The sequence below is a fragment of the Erythrolamprus reginae genome, chromosome 1 (genome assembly GCF_031021105.1).
Source record: "Erythrolamprus reginae isolate rEryReg1 chromosome 1, rEryReg1.hap1, whole genome shotgun sequence".
Classification (NCBI taxonomy): domain Eukaryota; kingdom Metazoa; phylum Chordata; class Lepidosauria; order Squamata; family Dipsadidae; genus Erythrolamprus; species Erythrolamprus reginae.
The window spans coordinates 138,951,680-138,970,296 of record NC_091950.1 but is presented as its reverse complement, the minus strand read 5'-3'; positions in this window follow the sequence as shown (position 1 = coordinate 138,970,296).

Genomic DNA, 18,617 nt, shown 5'->3' with positions numbered 1-18,617 from the left:
TAAAAAAAACATGAGGGATAGCTGCTTATGATTCAAAACAAAATTGTAAATTTACATTTCTCTGGATGGAAAAAGGGCTTGGACTGAATTCAGATAAAACTTAGAAGTAAGTATTTCAGGGTTACATATTTCTTAAATTAGAATTTATTGTATAATTTCAAGAAGTTTCAAATTGAATCTTGCCACTAAAATAAAATGTTTACGTGGTTGCCTAAACGTGTATGCAGGTGTTAAAGCAGAGTGAGGCAAAAGAAATTCTATATTAATAGGAGAATGCATGAAATGGAAAATATTTTGTTTCAAATCCAGTAAAAATCACATATGCCAGATGTATTGCCAAACCATTTTGGGTTACCTATGATTTAGCATAAAATTTGGAAAAAGCAAAACCTGGAGAGGCCTTGGAATTATTTTAGGGAGTGAAAGGGCAAAGAATACCACCTTGTACTCCTTGTCCAGCTTATCTGTTGGACTTAATAAGATCTGCTTATCTTATTAAGAACAAGAGCCATGCTGAATCAGGCCAAAGCCCATCGAGTCCAGCATTCTGTGTCACAGTGGCCACCAATTGTACATGACAAGTCTTGTCATTTATGGGGCAGCTCTACCACAGTTTATTACTTCTGAAGAGATTTCAGTCTACCCTTTAATAGACCTTTATTTGCTTCTCATACCTAGCAGGTGCCAATAAGCTGGAAAAAACATTCAACCTCTTCTGATGCTCACACTGAAGTCAATCATAGTGCATCACATTTTATATCCTCCATTGTTCTCAAGCTATAAGTGCAAGAATCTCAACAATAGGCTTCTTTCAATGCAGCTTCCATTGATGGAGCAAATCATGAGCTTGTCCCTCTTGCCATTTCTTCAAAATACATTAGAAATCTAATATTTCTTCCTTCTAGAGAAATCTAGTTTACAACATAATAATCCTCCTCCAAAAAAACCCTTAAAAATAAATCACTGATACAAAAAAATAAAAATATTGTAAGACTAAGCCAGTTTTTACCTTGGTTTCTTAGAAATAAGAAACTACTGACTATAAATGTCAACTATTACACAATATATAAATTGTTGAGAAGTACAATACTTGTTTGTGTGGAACATTAGCAATTTTCCTATAGAACGGTGATCAGCCCCATTGTAGTGAAAATTGTTTTGTCTTGTTGGAAAATTAATTTTTTCTAAGCAGAAGTCTTAGCTATGTTTCAGATAGACACTTCATACCCCTGAACTGAGCATTACTCTTGAGAAGGCAGAATGATGTGCGAATGTAATTATTGAATGTTAGTCATTAACAAAGTGACAGGATAATCATAGGTTCATTGAATGAAAACAACTGTGGTAAGTGTTCCATTCTCCCAATCCTCTCACCGGTGAATATTGTAATTTTCTCTCAGATAAAGTGCATTGCCTTAGGATCTATGACTTCTGTTGTGATAGCATTAAGAAATGTCTAATGTCCACATCTGTTTCTGGCCAGAAAGATGAAAATCAAGGTCACTGGAAATTTAAATATAAATAAAGCAACATCGCCTACCAAAATATCAGGAGGAGGAGCTTTACTATGTTTCTAAGGCCTTAGGGAAACCTTGAAATTTGTTGGTTATCCTGTTACATTAATCCATTACACACTTACATTTTACCTTCAAGATAAATAAAATAGTGGATTAAAAGTGGAACGTGATCCAAATCCATGTGAATATATTTTGCATTTCCAACACAAATACTACTTACATTATGACATTCCAATGAATGCTCTGCCATTATAGTATTAACAGGAGTTAGCATTCAATATTGGATCTGACAGTCATCCCTAAAACAATGGAGATCTGACAGTACTGATCACATAAAAGAAGATCTGGAATAGGGAAGAGATTAAATCATGAGCTAGACAATTAAAAGTCTCAGGTTTGCTTCAACTATTTGATTTAGTAATAACATATTGTGTTTGGATAAAAAAACAATTTATCCTGTAATAAAACCAGGATAATATGTTGGCTTGAGATTTCGTGTCCCAGTTTTGTGTTTTGTAGGATTATTGTCAGTGGAATTAATGTGATGTTGATGAAGTAGTGATGAAAGTGAGTCCCAATGGAAGTCTTCCACTCCAGATACAGTGATACCTCGTCTTCCAAACGCCTTGTCATACAAACTTTTCGAGATACAAACCCGGGGTTTAAATTTTTTTTGCCTCTTCTTACAAACTATTTTCACCTTACAAACCCACCGCTGCCACTGGGACGCCCCGCCTCTGGACTTCCGTTGCCAGCAAAGCACCCATTTTTGCACTGCTGGGATTTCCCTGAGGCTCCCCTCCATGGGAAACCCCACCTTCAGACTTCCATGTTTTTGTGATGCTGCAGGGGAATCCCAGCAGTGCAAAAACGGGTGCTTCGCTGGCAACAGAAGTTTGGAGGTAGAGTTTCCCATGGAGGGGAGTCTCAGGAGAATCCCAGCAGCGCAAAAATGGCTGGCAAAAGGGGTGAATTTTGGGCTTGCACGCATTCATTGCTTTTCCATTGATTCTTATGGCAAACATTGTTTCGTCTTACAAACTTTTCACCTTAAGAACATCGTCCCGGAACCAATTAAGTTTGTAAGACGTGATGAACCACTTGCAACCCCATTTCTGGAGGTGAGGCATCTATCAACCAGATCTCTAACCAGTCTTCTTTTACCCTTTGATAGCCGTATTCCATCACATGTCTTTGCACTGCTTCAACTGTTCTTTTGTTGGCAATTAGGCTGCTGTATCAAATGTAACTTATTGCACACAATTAACAGTTCTTGTGTCTGTTGTTGTTGTTTAGTTGTTAATTGCATCCAACCCTTTGCAATCCCAATCCCATGCACTACAGCATGCCAAGGTCTTCTTTCCTCCACTGTCTCCTGGAATTTGTCCACTCATATTCTTTGCATCATTGACACAATCTTAACCGTCTCATCCTCTGTCATCCTCTTCTCCTTTTGCCTTCCATCTTTTCCAACATCAGGATCCTCTCCAATGAGTTCTCTCTTCTCATTAGGTGGCCAAAGTATTTGAGTTTCAGCTTCAGCATCTGTCTTTCCAAAGAGCATTCAGGGTTGATTTACTTTAGGATTGACTGATTTGACCTCCTTGTAATCCAAGGGCCTCTCCAAGAGCTCTCTCAAGAGCTGCTCCAGCATCAAAATTCAAAGCCATTAATTCTTATCTCTGGTAATCTCTCCAAAAATCGCTCTCCCAAAAGCTTCATTTCTTGCCCAAAATCTCTCCAAAAACCGCTCCCCCCAAAGCTTCATTTCTTGCCCAAAATCTCTCCAAAAATCGCTCTCCCAAAAGCTTAATTTCTTGCCAAAAATCTCTCCCCCAAAAGCTTTGTATCTTGCCCCAAATCTCTCCAATAATTGCTCCCCCAAAAGCTTCCTATGCCAGCTAAATCAAGGTCCTAACAAAGGCAAATGGAGTGAAGAAAGGCAGCAAGAAGAAACGAGGCATTTTGAAAGGAGAGGTGAGTTTGGAAGACTTTGGAAGTGATTTGGGGTGGCTTAGGAAGTTTTTGGGGGAGTGATTTTTGGAGAGATTCGGGGCAAGAAATTAAGCTTTTGCGAGAGAGATTTTTGGAGAGATTTGAGGCAAGAAATGAAGCTTTTGGGGGAACGATTTTCATTAAAACCCTGCTGTTCTGTTCGAAAAAACTTCCTAATGTTATGTTCGGGTCACATACGACCCGGACCAAAAACTCTTCATTTGAAGTGCTTATGTTTGGTCAATTTGAAAACTTTTTTCACTTGGAAAGTAGTCTGAACATTTCTGCACACAATGATATGAAAATTGAAATGAAAAACGTAAATCTTATTGGTTTATTTTGTGGATATATTGCATGCCCCCCCGTTTTTGTGAATTTTTTCAATTTATGGATAGTTTTGCTTGCAAAATCCATTCTATTTTATTAAAGTTGGTGTGGGATTGGTAGCTTGAACATTTCTGAACATAATGATATGAAAATTGAACTGGAAAAATTGATGCATATTGGTTTATTTTGTTGATGAAATGCATGCCCCTCCGTTTTTTTGAAATAGTCTTCACTTTATGGATAGTTTTGCTAGCAAAATCCATTCTATTTTACTAAAGTTGGTGTGGGATTGGTAGCTTGAACATTTCTGAACATAATGATATGAAAATTGAACTGGAAAAATTGAAAACATTGAACTGGAAAAATTGAAAAAAATTCACAAAAACGGGGGGGGGGGCATGCATTATATCCACGAAATAAACCAATAAGATTTACTTTTTTCATTTCAATTTTCATATCATTGTGTGCAGAAATGTTCAGACTACTTTCCAAGTGAAAAAGGTTTTCAAATTGACCAAACATAAGCACTTCAAATGAAGAGTTTTCGGTCCGGGTCGTATGTGACCCGAACATAACATTAGGAAGTTTTTTTGCCCAGCAAAAACTAAGCCCCCCACCCCCCAAAAAAAATTCTCATAGAGAGAACCCCTGAAATGATGAAAAGTCATGAAATTTCAAGTTTCAGATATGCAGGGAAAATGTTTTACAGGGACTCAAACTTGGTTTCGGGTCACATACGACCCGAACAGAACAGCAGGGTTAAGTCTTTCCTGATAAGTTTTATGCTTAAGACCTTCCACCATTTTTGTAGTCCGTCTTTGGACCTGTTCAATTTTATCAATATCTTTTTATAGGTGAGGTCTCCAGCAGTGTTCACTCTAAGCTGCGTGCGCGCACACACACCCAAAACACCCCCGTGCACCCTTTTCCAAGGGCGCACAAGGAGCTGCGGCTGCCCCCGCCCCCCAGCCCCTCGCACCCCTTGCTTCGGCCGCTGCCGCCCACCCGATCCACCTCTCTCCTCCGCTTCCTCATCCAGCCGCTAGCCGCTCTGAACGCTTTGGAAACGCCCGCCCCGCCCCTCTCACAGTCCCTTCGCCGAGAGCGTTTTCGTCCCAGGCTGTCAGCAAGAGGGCTGCAGGATAGGCAGGGCAGGCGTTCTTCTCACAGCGGGGGCTGGCGAAGGTGATTTTCAATGCCAGGTGCGCGGGTGCGCGTGCTCCCCATACCTCTGCCAGCCCGCCCGGAACATTCAAAATAAGAAAAACCTTTGCCGGCGAAGGTTTTTCTTATTTTGAATGTTCCAGGTGGGCTGGCAGGGGGATGAGGAGTGTGTGCACCTGTGCGCCTGACATTGAAAATCACCTTCCCCGGCCTCCGCTCTGAGAAGAACAGACAGAGAACTAGAGAGAGTGAGAGCAACAGACAGAGCAAGATAGAGAGAAAGTGAGAAAGAGAGAGAGAGAAAGGGGGGGAGAAAGAGATAGCAAGAGAGAGAACAAGAGAGAGAAAGAGAGAGAGAAAGAGAGAAAGCAAGAGAGATGAGAGAGGATGGAAGAGAGAGAGAGACAGAAAGCAAGAGAGAGAGAAGAGTGGAAGGAAGAGAGAGACAGAGAAATGATAGAAAAAAGGGGAGAAAAAAAGAAATGAGAAAATGATTGAGGCAGAGAATGACAGGAAAGAGAGAGAAACACAGAGAGAAGTGACTCTTGATTTAAAGCATATGGTAAAAGCACTTAAATAATAACAGAGAAAAAAAACCCCAGCCCTCACCTGTTTTTATTAATAGTTATGTTTTTGGTTTTGCTGGTTGTTTTAGTTTTAATAGAAATTGTTAATTTCTTTTAATAAAAAAAGAAGGGATTTTTTTCTTATTTATTTATTTATTATTTATTTATTTATACTTCTATGCCGCCCAGTCCCGAGGGGACTGCCGCTCAGACACTATACTTTTCCGCCCACACTGAAAATTTTTTTGAGGGAACTGCCAATACAATACTCAGATTGAGGATTTCTTTTGCCCAAGTGCATTATTTTACATTTGGAAACATTAAACTGCAGTTTCCGCTTATAAAATACCATTTGGTTTTCGTTTGGAGAATAAATAGAGACAATGACAAGCGGTTTCGGCTCTATATTTATCTGAACAATTAATATTCTACCTTCCTTATCTGCATATAATTGTTTGGAGTTTATGGAGTTTTCAATATACATAGCTATCCCTCTTTTTCCAATTTTTGGATTCAATAATAATTTCCGATTTGCCTTTTTAATATTAACCTATTGTAATATTACTATCTGTGCTTCTTGTTTTTTAAGTTTGGCAAATATTTTTTTCCTTTTTCTCGGTTCATTCAGTCCATTAACATTTTTGGAAAATTTTTTAAAGTCTTTCGACATAATTATTTATAGTATTTCTTGGGATTTTTCGATTCGCGCTGAGGTTGTTTTCTTCTCGCACCTGATTCCTCTTCCTTCCCCTGGGCGATGTCACCTGTCTCATCTTCCTTTCTTTCTGGCAGTTCTTTCATTGGTTGTTCGAACTTACGTATTCCACTAGTTTCATAAAACTCTCGTGCCTCTTCAATATTGTCAATCTTAACTCTTTGTGAATTCCAGTATAGTGAAAGTCCTTCTGGGGTAAGCCAGCAAAAGGTTATATTTTCTTTGATCAAAATTTTAGTCAAAAAGTAATAATCCATTCTGCTTTCTCTTACTCTTCTTGGAATTTGTTTCAATATTGTGATCTCTCTTCCTTTATCTTGTAGTTTTTGGCTTCTTGTCCATTTCAAAATATTGTCTCTTGTAGTTCTCCTGACAAATTTAATATGGACTTCTCTTGATAAGTTATGTCTGCGTACCTAGCTAGTTTGTATACAAAAGACTTCATCAATTTCTTTTGTCAGTTCCGTTGGATCTGCTTGAAGGATTCCTCCAATTATTTCTGCCATTTTTGTTTGTAAATCTTCATCGTTTTCTTCTATTATGTTCTGGAATCTCAAGCCATAGGATGCACGTTGAACTTCAAGATGTGTAATTGATTCGTCATATCTTCTATTTCTGGAGTCAGCTCTATCTTCAAAGTAATCCATTCTCCGTTCGACTTTTTCGGTTTTTTCTTCTACTGCCTTTATTCTTTGTTCACTCTCTTTCAAAGTCTCTTGTATTTCTTTCATCTTCTCCTTCATCTCCGCCAACGTTGTTGGTTTTCATCATCTTGGGATTTTAACATAAAGTCTTTCATTGCATTCAATGTCTCTTGTATTGTTTGAAGAGTAGGTTGCGCCTGTGCTTTTTCTTTTTCTTTCTCTTTTTCTTTTGCAGACATGGTTGCAGAAACACTTTGATGTACAGGAGATGCTTGAGGTGATGTAGTTAAAGTTTGTTTTTTAATAGTCTTTGTATATGTAGATGTACTGGACATTCTAATTTGTTCTTAAAAGATAATCCTGTGTAAGCTCCTCTTGTCCTTCTAATATTTTATTTCTTATTGGCTATAAATATACTCCTTTCTTTCCCTTTTTATTTTATTTTATTTATTTATTTAAAAAAGGGAGAAAACTCCAATAAACCTCAAAACACTCTTACTTTGTAACTTAGATTACTTCTTGTAATCTATAAAATTTTACTATAATTTCTCAATAGCACAAATTAGATACTACAGTGATCCCTCGATTTTCGCGGGTTCAAACTTCGCGAAACGGCTATACCACGGTTTTAAAAAAAATATTAATTAAAAAATACTCCACGGTTTTTTTTCTATACCACGGTTTTTCCCACCCGATGACGTCATACGTCATCACCAAGAGTCACTTCTCTCTCTCTTTCTCTTTCTTTCCTGTCATTCTCTGCTTCAATCATTTTCTCATTTCTCTTTTTTCTCCCTTTTTCTATCATTTTTCTCTCTCTCTCTACCTTCCACTCTCCCCCCCTCTTGCTCTCTCTCTTTCTCCCTCTCCTTCTCTGTGAGAACGCCTGCCCCCACCTCTCCTGCAGCCCCCTCGCTGATAGCTGGGGCGAAAGTGCTCTCAGCTAAGGGACTGTGAGAGGGGCGAGGCAGGCATTCTCAAAGCGCTCAGAGCGGCTACCGGCCGAAATAGGAGGATGAGAAGCCGTAGCCGCCAGCGCTGCTGCAGGAGGACCCGTGTCCGAAGAAAGCCAGTGAAAGGGGTGGATCGGGCAGGCAGGCGGTAGCGGCGAGGGGGCCGGAGGCGCTGGGGGGCGGGGGCAGCTGACATTCAAAGCAATCTTTGCCGGTCTCCGCACTTTCATTGCTCCCTGCCCTAATTTCAAGCCCGGCTCCTTGCGCTGCCTTGAAAAAGGGTGCGTGAGGGTAGTTTTTGGCTGTCCATAGCAAAAAATTGTGTTTTTACTTCCGCACCACTACTTCGCGGAAAATCGACTTTCGCGGGAGATATATTCCCTATATCTTAAAGAAAAAAGGAGAAGAAAAAGAAAAAAAGGAATGAAAAGGGGAAAAAAAGGAAAAGACCTCAAAGAAGAAAACAAAGAATAAGAAAAATACAATAAGCTAAATTAATATACTTATTTTTTTAGTCAAATATAAAATTCCTTGATGAATTAAAATTGATTGAAGTCCTCTTTGATGGTTATCTTCTAAGCTCCGAGGTGCAAAATAGTTCCAAAGGTGAAATTAATCCAATTTTGTATAGTTCAAAACAGGGTATTTAATCCAAATGTAGTTCAAATGCAAAGCCAAGTTTCAAAGTCCAAATCCAGTCCTTTAATCCAAGATTTCCAATGAAAATAGTTCAGTCCAATTCCAAATATAGAAGCTAAAATATATCCTCAAGACCAATAAAGCGAAAACCAAAAGAATATTCCTCTTTTGCAGCCAGTTCTAACGACAATGCCAAAAATCAAGAGAACAGCAATCCGATCGAAATCACACCAACCTTGTCCATCTTATTTTAAATCCTCGATAATACCACATAATCCATTTGAATTTTGAAATATTTAATAGTTTAATCCCATTTTTATTTTGAATATCAGCGACAAGAAAGAATAATCCCTTAGAGGCCTCCCGAACGCCAAATCCGGAAGTTCGGGTTTGGCGTTCGGGTTCAGGAGGACGCTGGGAAGCCCCCCGGCTGTTTTAAAAGGTGACAGCTGGGCGGCGGGGCTTCTCAGCGGCCTCCCGAACCCAAACTTTTGCCGAACTTCCGGGTTCGGGAGGCTGCCGAGAAGCCCCGCTGCCCAGCTGTCACCTTTTAAAACAGCCGGGGGGCTTCTCGGCGGCCTCCCGAATGCCGAACCCGGAAGTTTGGGTTTGGCGTTCGGGTTCAGGAGGGGCTTCTCGGCGGCGGTGGCGGGTTCGTAAGAAGAAAAAAGTTCGTAAGAAGAGGTAAAAATTTTCTGAACCCCGGGTTCATATCTCGGGTTGTTCATAAGACGAGGGGTTCGTATCATGAGGTACCACTGTACATGGATAGAGAAAAAGAAGAAGGAAAAATGAATACTAGGTGTGCACAATAGTAGTATGGTTAGGATTAAATTTTTGTGTTTGTACTTTGCTTATATACAAAGTTTATTTTTTTATATAATAAGGTAACATAAAATTTCTTCTTTTCACTTAAAGTAATAGGTTGACTTAGGATATTAATAATGTACAGTGATCCCCCGCTCGTTGCGAGGGTTCCGTTCCAGGACCCCCCGCAACGAGCGGGTTTTCGCAAAGTAGCGCTGCAGAAGTAAAAACACCATCTGCGCATGTGCAGATGGTGTTTTTACTCCCGCAGCGCTAGCGAAGAGCCGAAGATTGGGGGCTGCGCGGCTGTTTTAAAATGTCGCCGCCGGCATGGGGGGCTTCCTAGCAGCCCCCCAAACCTGGGTTGGGGGTCCGGGGGGTGCTGGCAAGCCCCCCATGCCGGCGGCGACATTTTAAAACAGCCGCGCCGCGCTGGCTGTCGGCGCTTTGGAGCTGAGTCCCGGAGCGAATTCGCTCCGGGACTCAGCTCCAAAGCGCCGACAGCCAGCGCCAGCGAACGGCTTCTCCGCGCTGGCTGTCGGCGCTTTGGAGCTGAGTCCCGGAGCGAATTCGCTCCGGGACTCAGCTCCAAAGCGCCGACAGCCAGCGCCAGCGAACGGCTTCTCCGCGCTGGCTGTCGCCGCTTTGGAGCTGAGTCCCGGAGCGAATTCGCTCCGGGACTCAGCTCAAAAGCGCCGACAGCCAGCGCCAGCGAACGGCTTCTCCGCGCTGGCTGTCGCCGCTTTCGAGCTGAGTCCCGGAGCGAATTCGCTTCAGGACTCAGCTCGAAAGCGGCGAGAATGAACGGCGTGGGCGGGCGAAGGGCGGGCGGCGGCGAGGAGTTTGCGTGGGCGGTGGGGAAACTCCTTGCTGATGCCCGCTGCTCGCCCTCCCGCCAGCAAGAGGGGGAAGACCCAGGGAAGCCGCCCAGCAGCTGATCTGCCGGGCGCCATCTACGCATGCGTGCCCATAGAAAAAAAGGGCACACATGTGCAGATGGTGTTTTGACTTCCGGGTTGAAAAATCGCAAATTACCCTGTTCGCAATGGTCAGGGACGCAATAACCGGGGTATTACTGTATTCTTTTTCTGTATTGCAATTTGACTTCTTGAATAAGAGGGGTATTTGCAACCCCAATTTTATGTTAAGTGTGTGTTTGTATGTTTGTCAATTTTAAGAAAATCAATAAAGTTTATTTAAAAAAATTAAATAAACTGCCGTTTCCATTGCTTTGACCATTTATCTAGTAAAGCTAAATCATTAGCCATATTACAGACACCTCCAGGAATATCAACCCTATTGCACACTTTAGAGTCCTCGGCAAATAGGCAAACCTTCCCTACCAATCCTTACCCTTGTCACTCACAAACATATTAAAAAGAATACCGTATATACTCGAGTATAAGCCGACCCGAGTATAAGCCGAGGCACCAATTTTTGCCACAAAAACTGGGAAAACGTATTGACCCGAGTATAAGCCGAGGTTAGAAAATGCAGTGGCTACTGGTAACTTATAAAAATGGAAAACAATAAAATTACATTAATTGAGACATGTTTTAGAATATTTATTTTAAAGAAAACCAGTAAACTAGCTCTGTAAATTTAAAAGAGGGTAAACAAATTAACAATATTAACAATAAATTAAAAAGTAAAAAAAGTAGCTTGATCAGGAACAAAGCTAAAACCTAAGAGTTAAAATCCTTCAAAACTGGATTCCTTCTCATCATTAATTGGATTTACATTATTGTTCTGTTTTTATATATGCTGTGAGCCACCCTGAGTCCTTGGAGAGGGATTGCATACAAATCCAATTAAACAAACAAACAAACAAACAAACAAACAAATAAGTGTATCCAAAGAAGAGCTTCAGCATTAGCTGCTGTGAGGTTATCAGCATAGAAAACCAAATAGATAGATAGATAGATAGATAGATAGATAGATATAGATAGAAAGATAGACAGACAGACAGAAAAATAGATAGATAGAAATAGATACAGATAGATAGATAGATAGATAGATAGATAGAAAGAAAAATAGATAGATAGAAAAATAGATAGATAGAAAGATAGAAAAATAGATAGATAGAAATAGATACAGATAGATAGATAGATGATAGATAGATAGATAGATACAGATAGATATAGATAGAAAGATAGATAGACAGACAGACAGAAAAATAGATAGATAGATAGAAATAGATACAGATAGATAGATAGATAGATAGATAGATAGATAAATAGTTAGATAGAAAAATAGATAGAAAGATATACAGATAGAAAAAGAATTCCTGTCTAGCTCTGCCTCATAACACATTATTAGATCCTATCCAAGCAAGGACAGCAACTACCACAAAATACCAATGCAGAGAGAGCAAGGAATAGTTACTCACCATTGCTTTTTTCCCCTCTCGGTTGGAGCAAATGGCTGCCTCTGCTTGAGCTAGGGAGAGGAACTACGGCGTGCGAGAGGGGACAAAAGCTGGTGCCTCCTCGCTCTGGCTCAAGCAATGGCGCCCTCGTGTGGTGACTTTGTCAATGACCCGAGTATAAGCCGAGGCTGTGTTTTTCAGCCCATTTTTTGGGCTGAAAAACTCGGCTTATACTCGAGTATATACGGTAGGTTGAAAAATAGATTGTATGTCCAACAAATCTTCTCCTGTCTTCTCCTCCAACCAGCAGATGGCAATCTTATTAATTCCACAAAAAAATATTTTAAACTTATTTATATAATAAAAACTTAATTTTCTCACCTCATTAAAACCAATTTGCTAAAATTCATAAAAATAGGTCAATAATCCGATAAACAAATTTTAAAATCCTCAATCTTGGGCTTTTATGGTCCTTCCAGAAGCTTTTCGCTATTGTATCCAATTGCCAATTAGCTGCTTCCTCTCCAATTTCCCCCCAAGCTTTTGTTGCTGCTTAAAAATCAAGAAAATCAATCCAAGCTCCAATGGGCTGAATCACTCACTAGCACCATTCTTAATTCAGTTCCTCTCACTCCAGCATTTTTCTTAATTCCTCTCTCTCCAGATGACTTCCAAGCTTACTTTAAAATGCTTTCGTTGCAGTGTCGGCTTGTCTTCCTCGGCTTAGGCAGAGCAGCCTAGCTGATTTCACACCACCGCTGGTGCGAGACAAACCGGGTCGACTGGTGGGGTATGCTGACCCCAAACCAGCCCCCTGGCAGCATCCCCTGCATCACCTCCCCTTCAGGGAGGATCTGACTTGGTTCCATGGGAACCAAAGCCCCCCAGGGAGCGGGGATTCGGAGTTTCCCCTTGGACAAGGGGAAACTCCGTGCCGCCAGTGCCATTGACTCCGCCCTGTTCCCACTAAGAGATAATTTTATAAGTGTACAGTACTTATATTTCCTACAAAGGAAATTGGAAGTTTCTTTATATTTTTTATTATTATTTTTGCTCTTTTTATTAGTTTGCATTAGTTTTAGTTTTCTGTAAAACATTTAATAAAACTTATTTTTTTAAAAAATTCTGATATCATTATAGTGATATCACATCACATTTTGTGTCACCCCCACAACTTTATTCATTTCTTTTTCCCTATGCTTTGAATTCGCCTTCTCATACCTAATCATTGTAACTATGCATAAATTTATCCAAATGCTGTTTTTGATACCAAAATCTATTATATTTCCTAGGTCAGATTGAGGATTTCAGCTCAGAAATCCTAATTTAGGAATAAAATTAGAAATAGAATAATTTGAATATCTTAAAAACTATTTTATTATATAGTGCATTATGCTAGTTTATTTTATTTATTTAGAATGTTTGGGAATCATGTCAAGCTTTAAATGAGGAACAATACAGAAATGAATTTGATCAAGTAAATAAAAGACTATTGTCTGTTAAATACTTTGTTTTTCCTCCCACACCATAGCTAAAGTTATGAAGAAAGAGTTGTTGGGGACAGAAAATATCAAATGAAATTAAACAACAACAACAACAATAATAATAATAATAATTTATTGGATTTGTATGACACCCCTCTCCGTAGACTCGGGGCGGCTAACAACAATGATAAAAACAGCATGTGACAATCCAATAATAAAACAACTAAAAACCCTTATTATAAAACCAAACATACACACAGACATACTGTGCATAACATGTAATGGCCTAGGGGGAAGGAATATCTCAACTCCCCTATGCCTGGTGGTATAAATGAGTCTTGAGTAGTTTATGAAAGACAGGGAAGGTGGGGGCAATTCTAATCTCCGGGGGGAGTTGGTTCCAGAGGGCCGGGGCTCTTCCCCTGGGGCCCGCCAAACAATATTGTTTAGTCGACGGGACCCGGAGAAGACCAACTCTGTGGGACCTTATTGGTTGCTGGGATTCGTGCGGTAGCAGGCGGTTCCGGAGGTAGTCTGGTCCAAAGCCATGTAGGGCTTTAAAGGTCATGACCAACACTTTGAATTGTGACTGGAAACTGATCGGCAGCCAATGCAAGCCAGAGTGTTGAGGAAACATGGGCGAATCTTGGAAGCCCGACGATGGCTCTCGCAGCTGCGTTCTGCACGATCTGAAGTTTCCGAACACTTTTCAAAGGTAGCCCCATGTAGAGAGCATTGCAGTAATCGAACCTGATGAGGGCATGAGTGACTGTGAGCAGTGACTCCCTGTCCAAATAGGGCCACAACTGGTGCACCAGGCGAACCTGGGCAAATGCCCTTCTCGCCACAGCCGAAAGATTATGTTCCAATGTCAGCTGTGAATCGAGGAGGACGCCCAAGTTGCGAACCCTCTCTGAGTGGGTCAGTAGTCCCCCCCCCTATGGTAATGGATGGACAGATGGAATTGTCCTTGGGAGGCAAGACCACAGCCACTCCGTCTTGTCTGGGTTCAGTTTGAGTTTGTTGACACCCATCCCGTCCCCAACAGCCTCCAGGCACCGGCACATCACTTCCACTGCTTCGTTGACTGGACATGGGGTGGAGATGTATAACTGGGTATCATCAGCGGATTGATGATACCTCACCCCATGCCCTTGGATGATCTCACCCAGCGGTTTCATAACTCAAACTGGATATGTGTCTTAATGTCCAATTAAAATAAGCTTTATATCTCTCTGTCACAGTATTATGCAAAATAGCTTTGTGAGAAAAGTAACAAGATAATAAGAATTGCACAATTCTGAATATATTTAAAAAGTAATGTAGGCTTTTAATATTTTCTTAGTTGTACTTAACTACAGTACAAACATGCCCAGGCAGCAACTTTATTCCACCCTGTGGAAGTATATTATCTTCACTCCTTCAGATTTCAAAGTAGCATAGATGATTTCAGTGTAGAAACTCCTGCAATTAATTATTCATCTTTTCTTAATCTAGTTGTAGGGCAATTTGCATCACTGAATTGTTTAGCTGAATTAAAAAATGAGGCCAGACACACATTCTTTGAACAATCTTTGGGTCAAGTCATTGTCTACGGAGAGGGGCGGCATTCAAATCAAATCAAAACAAACAAACAAACAGTAAGACTTGTAGGACAATTTAAAATGGGTATTTTGTTCAGGCTATGTTTCCAAGCAAACATTTTTAAACAGAGAACAATAATCTAAATCCTCATTTGACTTAGGTTTGTTACTATGTAACACAAATTTTGTTCCCAGCTTTTAAATGTTATATTCCAATTGCTTATGTATAAAACAAATTTAAAAATTGCTTATATTCATCATAAATTTCGCTTTTGTGACCACGGCAATGAAAATTATGCATTTTACTATAGAAACAGACAATTTTGCATCTTCTCATTTATACAGTCAGACTAAGAACACTATATGCATTGCAAATTTACACAGATTACCAAAACTGTTCAGAAGTGTATGGTTTTTCCGAGATTTACAACTATCCTTCGAATCAGTTTCACGAATCAATCCCCAAATAGAAACATAGAAACAAATATAGTCGCCCATCATGTTTTCGTTATACAGTGTTCCCTCGATTTTCGTGGGGGATGCGTTCTGAGACTGCCCGCGAAAGTCAAATTTCCACGAAGAAGAGATGCGGAAGTAAATACACCATTTTTGGCTATGGACAGTATCACAAGCCATCCCTTAACACTTTAAACCCATAAATTACCATTTCCCATTCCCTTAACAACCATTTACTCACCATTATTACTGGTACTCACCATTGAATAAGACACTTAGTGATCCCGATATTTATAAACATAATTATTTATTAACAATAATTATTTTTTTTGTTAGTTTTTTGTAAAAATTATTAGTTTGGTGATGACGAATGACATCATTGGGTGGGAAAAAACCGCAAAGTATTTTTTAATTAATATTTTTTGAAAAACCGTGGTATAGGCTATTCGCGAAATTCGAACCTGCGAAAATCGAGGGAACACTGTATTGTCCTTGGTAACAGCATTCAAAGTTCATAATATCCTGGTGAAAGCGGTCGACTAGCTCCTCTGAATAAGGTCCCATGTTCTCTTTGAACTTATCAAGATGAGCATCAAGGATATGGATTTTGAGTGACATCCTGCAGCCCATTGCAGCATAGTTCTTTATCAGAGTCTGAACTTCCTCTGATCTATGACTTGGACGCTTTCATCTAATAAGTTCCATTGTTTGAGCCTTGATGTCAGAAGTTCAGCATTGGTCTTGGTGAGACCAAGGTCTCTGGTTAGGGTAGTATGGCTTCCACTCATCTGCATATGAAGAGAAATTGTGATCTTCAACGTCTCCCACGGTGTCTGACCTGCTGCTTTCTTTTGAAGGTGGCGTAGCTTTGTCTGGAGGTGTTGGTACAGGAAGTTCAGGGCAGTGTGGTACTAGGGCAATAGATGAAAGAATGTCAGGATACGTTACAGGAATAAAGAAGCACTATTTATGAAGGAGATAGAGAAAATAATAAGAGAAAAAAGTGAGGGTATAAAGGCGCAAGAAAGCAATATATATAAGATGTTAGTGCAGTCAGACGGGGATGTGATCCAAGGATTGATTAAATGGTGGCAAAATGAGATACAGGTAGAGGTGCAAGAGATGAAAAATATAGTAGAGAATATAAGGAAAACTAAGAATACAAGAGTTAGGGAAATGAAAAGCAAAATATTACATAAGTGGTATTACACACCCGTTCAACTCGCATACTTTCAGCAGAATGTTAAAGGTATTTGTTGGCATGGGTGCCAAGATAAAGGAGTGTTTATGCATATGTTTTGGGAATGCCCAGTAGTGCAGAATTTTTGGCAAAAAGTGCAAGAGGATATTAATAGGATATTAAACATAAGATGGATAATTACTAAGGAAATTGCAGTATTAGTTAAAAGTAACGAGATGGGAGAATTCAGAGAAATAAAACAAACAGCGATAGTAAGTGCTCAGGCGGTAATAGTCTTGGGTTGGAAAGATGCAACAAAATGGACAATGCAAAATTGGTATAGGTACACGGTGGACCACATTCAATTTGAGATTATGGATAAAAGGATGAATTTGATTAATGAAACTGATTTGTGACAACTGATGGGACGATGGAACAAGGTAAGACAATATATGGCGAGTAGGATCCGAGACCAAGCCATAAGAAACAAGTTGGAATCACTTTATAATATATAAATAAATATTTCGCTCTTGTGTTAAAATAGTCTATACAAGAAACACCCTCAATTGGTGGTGGGGTACGAATGTTTGTCTGGTGGTGGGCATAATCACTGAGCACTTGTCATATGTTGTGTGAGCATTTTCTTTATATCATAAAATCAATAAAAATATGTTATATAAAAAAAGGATACGTTACAGGCGGTGCATTTTTACCAGTGCGACGTTTGGAAGGGTCCACCATGCAGAAGTAGCAATTTCTTGAGTGATCAGTCGGTTCATGCCAAATTCTTGGGATAGCAAAATGCATGGCTCTCTTCTCTCCCCTGTACCAACCTATAAGCAAACAAAATAAAATTTGGATTGAGAATTTGATTTAGGCCTATTTCACACTAATGACTAGTGATATTTACAATAGTAACACAGTTAATCTTCTATTTAAGAGAGTAGCATTTATCCACTTACCTTCAAGAGTTTTCATGCAGTGCTCACATGTGAAATGAGGATCCCATGGTTTGTCTTGGTCACCAACAGGCATGCCGAAATATGCTTTGCAGGCCTCACACATCTTAGCAGATGCTTCCACAGAGTACTTTTTCGCTCTTGTCTTTATAAACTGGCCACATACATAGCAAAATGCGTCTGCTGGATGTATGCAACCTCTTGATGCCATCTAAATTGACTATGTTGCTGTGTACTGTAAGGAAAAAGGATGTCTCTCCAGACTTGATAAAAATGGTCTTTATTCCATGCAGTATTAAAGTACAAGACTGTACTGAGGATTCAGCAGAGCAAGATTGATCACCCGGTACCAAAGTAACACAATATATATACATTTATATTCCTAAGCTCCTCCTGTAATGGGTGTGGGGTGAAGTGTGAATACTGTCCTTATCAGAATCTGAATAGATTTTGAATTCACACCTGTCTAGATCAATTCCCCTTTGTCAGTGATGGCCATTGCCCACTTACTATGCAATCCCAATCAAGTAGATCCTGTCTCTCCGTCTCTCAGGAAGGGCTATAGTGGCCCTATATAACTGTAGTTATACCGCTACCTACAATTCTGTACAGTCCCAGAAAGTTCTAGATAATTTTGGACAATTCTAGCTCTCACAATTCCAGAAGCTTAAGTATCTTGAAATATTGTGAGTATCCTTAAAAATAGATCAATTTCAAAATAGCATTGTGCTGACCAGTGTTCCCTCTAATTTTTTTGGGGGGTGGGCGGAAAAGTATAGTGTCTGAGCGGCAGTCCCTTTGGGACTGGGCGGCACAGAAATAAATAAATAAATAAATAAATAATAAATGAATAGACAAACAAACAAACAAACAAATAAAAAAACCACCCTGTTTTGCCTCAGAGAATTTCAACATAAAATACTGTACTGTGTGTCTATAACCGTGAGCTCATAATAGGGCAACTCTATCAATATCAAAATGCCACTTAAATAGTTGAGCTAGTTTCAAACTAGATTTTGATTTTCTTTCTCTCTTCCTTACTCCCATTCTTTTTCTTTCTCTTTTCCTTCCTGTCTTATTTCTATCTGTTTCTCTTCCTCTCTCTCTCCTTCCCTCTCACTCTTTCCCTCTCGGCTTCTGGGCAGGTTTGGAAAACTCTGAGTTGATTATGATTTTTAAGTGAGTGATTGCTCACTGCTCAGCTTAGAGGGAACTATGGTGCTGACCACAAAAGCAAAGTTTACAGGGAATAATAACTTT